Genomic DNA, 5,718 nt, shown 5'->3' on the forward strand with positions numbered 1-5,718 from the left:
CTAACCTTTTAAGGATTTCAGTAATTTTTGAATAAAACTAGGACTCAAAAACCATTTTTGTAGTACGTTCATTTAGAGATCGAAAAATCACCATGGGAATGGAGGTTGACCATCTTTTTTTCAACCAACATCAACAGTTTGAAGATACCAGAAGTTTTGCACTTTTTGTTTTGCACTCATTTGTCATATGCAGTCTTTTTAAAAATTCATAAACTATGCATTTTGAAGGACAAATAAATAAACTTAGTTTTTAAACATCAACCATTTAAGAATCTGAGAGAGAGAAAAATCATCATTACAAATTTTGTCAGTACACCAATCTGTCTTTTTAAAGTTCTACTTCTTTTCATCTGAATATGATACATATAACGAAGTGGGACTCCACTTCTGGGTTCTTACAACTGTTTTAATTTAAACCAATGACTGAGATCTGTCATTAGGGCGTCAAATTACAAACTAAATAAAAATATACATTTATTTACACCACAATCACAAGACAAATGAATAATCAAAAAGAAAAAAAAACACGCACGACAATTCTCAACACACACTACTCTCACACACCATGACAACATTACACAACGAAAAGACACCAAGCAGACTAAATAAATACACTTAATTAAAATATAAGAATTTAAATAAATAGATATTAAGTCTATGTCTGATCTATATCACAGTCGATATCAATGTTCAACATATCACAGTTCTGTTTAGCTCAATACAACAGTATTACTTGGAATTAAGTGTATTATCCAATTCATTACTAGAAACGGACTAGTATATTTAACAATAATATCCCAAAAGGCTTGTTAATATTGTAACAAATTAGAATTTATATTCACTCTTCATTTATAACCAAAGGTTTTATCAAACTGAACATATTGATAGTTCCATATAACACAGCTGTAATTATAGCAGTACATCATTGTGGACAAAAAGGCCAACAACTCTAATAATAGTCCCCTGTGAAAGGAACAAACAGGTCTGTTTGGGAACATAAACTATCTTCATGGTGAAAACCGCCAATAATACAAATTTGACAACCGTACGCGCCATATTTACAAAACTGACAATCCGAAAACCAACAATATTTCCAAGCGTAATTCTCAAATATAAAAATGGGTGGGGTTTGGTCACCTTGAAATAATATTTTACCTGGGAGTGTAATACTTGAATGTATCCTATATCAATATCATTTCTGATGTAGAAATGTGCATCTCTGGCAATGATACCTCCAAACTTCCAAACTAAATACTCAAACATCTGTCTTCAACAACTGTCCCGGTGCAAACTGATCAGGTTCACCACCTTACTACTTAGCAGATCTAATAATATCTAGTTGAGAAGATTTTTCTACTAGTCACCTGATCAATAACCTTCACACTCTATAAAAATAGATCTTGACATTAACCTATCCAACGAAGGATAACTCAAATTTGTTACAATGCACGATTGGTCAACCTAATGCAGGGAAATAAATACTACTATTTTTCTTATACCTCCACTCATATGAACAAACAAACAGAAAAAAAATGTTTTTTTTTCACTAAGTACATCCATTTTAATACACAGATAAGAAGTAACAGAGCTATTGTAATTTGGTTTGATCCTTCCCAGGGCATATTAGAATCACTGTGAACATCGTGGAAGACAGCTTTTTTCCTTCCTGAAAAAAATAAATTCAATGCTGTTCATTCCATAAATAATGAAAGCTGAACGAAATACACCCTTGTTTCATCATTAGTTTGATAAAGTAGTGTATTTCCTACAGAAATATAGCCCCAATACATCAACAAAACTGTAAAATTTGCTTCCTTTATCCATTACTTGCTATTGGCCAAGTGAAATAAGGTAATGAAAAACACATGTTTTTAACTAAAATGCAGTAATTGTTCCGTTAAAGGATAAAATCAGCATTCTAACTACACAATATAATTGTGTGGTGTATGCTTACAAATGAAAATACTTGCATGAATCTTCTATGAAGGTTATTTTCAAATCAAGTTTCCAAATACATAAGACTGTGGTGCTGCGGAGGGCAGGTGTAAGTGTGTGTTTACGCCATGATGCAGTGTCCACGGAATGTTATCCGATTATTTTTTCCACAGTAGCACACTTATTTCTGTCATTTACGTGTCTCAAGTTTTAACTTAGTGATACTTTGTAAAAACATGCTACAAGTATCAAGATGTTGTATTTCATGTGTTGTAAAATTGAAAAACACCATTCAGCTATAGGGAAAACGGTAGTATTTATTTTCCTATAGCCGGCAATTCTAACCTTTAAATTTTTTTCCAGTAATTTCTAATTAAAACTAGTGCTCGAAAACCATTTTTTGTAGTACTTTCATTTAGAGATCGAAAAATTACCATGGGAATAGAGGTTGACCATTTTTTTTAAAACCATCATCAAACGTTTGAAGATACCAGAAGTTTTGCATTTTTTGTTTGGTTCCACACTTATTTGTAATATGCACATTTGAAAATTTCATTAACTATGCATTTTGAAGGATAACAAAAATAAACTTTTTTTTTAAAACCTTAAGCCTTTAAGAATCTGAGAGAGAAAAATCATCATTACAAACATTGTCAGTACACCAATCTGTCCTTTCAAAGTTCTTCTTCCTGCCATCTGAAAATGGTACACGATTGGTAAGCCTAATGCAAGGAAATAAATACTACTATTTTTCATTCATGGCACGTAGAACCTATGACTCCAAATAACTCAAAACAATTCGCATATATTAGAATATATCCGTTTTTCTTACAGGATATATCTGCCTCGTATTACAAGTTATGACTTGATTTACACAACTCCAAGAAAAGAAGGTGCAATAAAATCTAGCAGAGAGAGAGATAATTATCATTATTGAATGAACTATACGTAGAACACACTTTTGGCACCAATATTAGTATTGAGTAAGTATTATGTGACTATTATAATTTTCAAATCAATATAGTTTGTATAAATTGTATTGTGTCACTGCGTATTGCATGTATTTAACAAATAAAAGCTTCCGAGAAAATTGTTTACTGTCAGCATATGACCTACCTAAAGCTTACTCAATTACGTAAATAACCTGTAAAGGATAGTTAATGTCGTTATATTTTGATATTGTAACATCTTTATTTTCTGAAGAAAAGATGTATAACAGCTGCTCACCCTTCCTCATCACGTGAGTTCATCCAGGATATTTGTTGGGCTTTAGCCTTCGTTGAGGTATTCTTGGAGTTCCGTTTTCTTTATTTGCTTTTTTGTAAATTTTTTTCGGTGTTGTCTTGAGTGAGGATATCCTGTCAAGTGCACCCTTGGTATTGATACTTCATATTTTTATTGTTGCAAAATATTGTATGCAATTCTCGTCTTGTGACTCGCTGGTTTTATGAGAATGGGTCCTCGTCTTTCATTCAAGTGCATGGATATTCGTCTTAAACATAACATTAAGTTCAAATATAAAAGCAATATATCTTTTTTGTGTAAAAATACTGATACAAAACAACAAATATCTAGTTATACATGATAACAAGGTTCGGAAATCATAAAATTGGAGATTTTGCGTTAATATGTAGGGTTTCGATTTCACGGAAGTAAACAATAATATGCAGATTGGTCTTTTGGGATTTCCAAACGTTCTTCATCGGAAATTCCGGAAGAAAAACTGAAAGAAGAACGAGACTTACCCTATAGTAGGAGTTTTCATGGCATATTACATGTACCAGAGTTCATTTTTGTTATATTAATTAAATTACTTTTTACGATTACTTACAGCATATATATATAAACTTGTTATTTGAAATCAGAGAAGGCTATACGTTGGTCAAAATATTTTTCAATTTTCTTGAAACATCTTCTAATCGGTTGTGCAAATCTATTTAGACATATATATACATTGATTCAATTTGCATCGTTATTATAATATATATGAATACACTAAAGGATTATGTAACTGTTTTTAAAAAGAAATTAATGCATTCATCTTATAAACATATCACAAACAAAAACAAATAAAAGATGAATAATAAAAAATGCATACCTACCATTCACAGCAACAAGACAAATGCAATCAATATTAAAATATTTAAGAAAAAAAGCAAGTTGGAAGTCTGGGTAACTTTCATGTGTCGTTGTAAATACTGGGGTTATATTCATCAACGATAACCACTCAGATGACATCCCGTTGCTTATTATTTCTTACTGTTCATTACAAAAGTAGATGCTAAATTAGTGATTTTCACGACAGAGAAAGAAGAGACATCTGTTTCATATCAACAAGTAAAAAATGAACTTTTTTGTTGCTATTGATATTTCATGATTAAGGCGTTTGCTTTAATTCATTGATGTCTGCATATGCATTCTTTTTTCCTCATTTTCCATCGCCCACCAATATTGATGTTCGACGCTTGAAATTATAGACATGCTTTATTATTGGAACGATTTATATGTTATTTCTATTAAGGCCAATACAATAAAATCACAGGTTTGTTTTCAATTATTTTTAGTTCTCTTGTTATATATATATATATATTGATTTGTTGTGACATATATCATTAATTTGATTCTCTATCCTACATAATACCACCTAGATGACCTGTCACGTACTACCATACATCGTGTATTAAGTCAGAGCCCTGGATTAATCTTACGAGGAGAAATGACCCGGCCAGTGAAAGCTATATTTTATAGCCTAGCTGGCCGAATGGTCTAGGGCGCCGGCTTTTGTGCAGGCGGTGATTCCATAAATGTCACAGCGGTACGACTTCGAGTCCTGCGGGATGGGGGGAACGGCCAAAAAAACTGTATCGCAAATGTGACAGTTCTAACATCGTTGGGAGATATATATATTATCCTACAGTACAAGAGTTTGAGCACTACTACATAAATGTGTTTTATACCACTCACATCAATTCCTGGGCTGTAATCAGATTTATTACAAAGACATGTAGACACATGTTCATGGAACTTCTAAATGCAGACGGCATCCTCTCTGCTGGGGTTGTTTTTGGGGTTTAATTCTTAACTAATCTATACAGATTCATCATTACAAATCTGTGCTTTTTATTACTACATAGGAAACGAAAGGTTGATTGTATTATTATCAACCAATTTGTGGATTTTAGTGATACAGATATTACTTACTTTAGTTATTATGACAATAAACTTATTCATGCTATGGTCTCACTAACCACTTCCGGGTCAAATGGCCACCCCCCCTATGTAGTACCAAAACACACTGAACCTAGACATATGCATTGTAAGTGCATTATGTGTGTTTATTATGATTAAAAGTAGTCAAAATGAAGCTGAGAATGTGTACTTTCAAATCATATATGTAATTAACTACAAAAGTGTATGAATATTGTTTACATGTGTGAGTAATTTGCCTCCATGCTGTCAGTTAGCAGAACAGGTAAAAATGTGGATTTTCAGTATTATGTATTCAAGTAAATTTTGTGAAGAATTTCTACTATCATAGTACCATTAGAATAATGATTTTGGAAGCCTTTTTTCAAGCTTCGCAACGGTATGCAACTTTAAGATGTCCTTTGATTCACAGAGAGACTTTGAAAATTACTTTTTTTAACATGTAAAGTAATGGAAATGTTAGAAGTGGTTAGTGAGACCATAAATTAAATTATGGCATATTCAAGAGAAATGCATAATTTGAGGAAAATTGCCTTTCCTGGTCATTATTTCCATTTTCCCATAAAATCAGTATAA

General features: G+C 32.0%; 1 long non-coding RNA gene across 1 annotated transcript; it reads right to left on the reverse strand.

The window, feature by feature from the left end:
- Positions 1 to 226: 226 nt before the first annotated feature.
- On the reverse strand, positions 227 to 4,222 carry LOC148598400 (uncharacterized). The gene is made up of 3 exons (XR_015918491.1): positions 3,163 to 4,222; positions 2,581 to 2,631; positions 227 to 1,666 (listed from the first exon to the last, which is right to left on the reverse strand). It is a non-coding gene; the product is annotated as an uncharacterized LOC148598400 (long non-coding RNA).
- Between the last annotated feature and the right edge of the window lie 1,496 nt (positions 4,223 to 5,718).

Source organism: Perna viridis, chromosome 14, assembly GCF_037379345.1.
Source record: "Perna viridis isolate PV_CMFRI_1.1 ecotype Kerala chromosome 14, ASM3737934v1, whole genome shotgun sequence".
NCBI classification, from domain to species: Eukaryota; Metazoa; Mollusca; class Bivalvia; order Mytilida; family Mytilidae; genus Perna; species Perna viridis.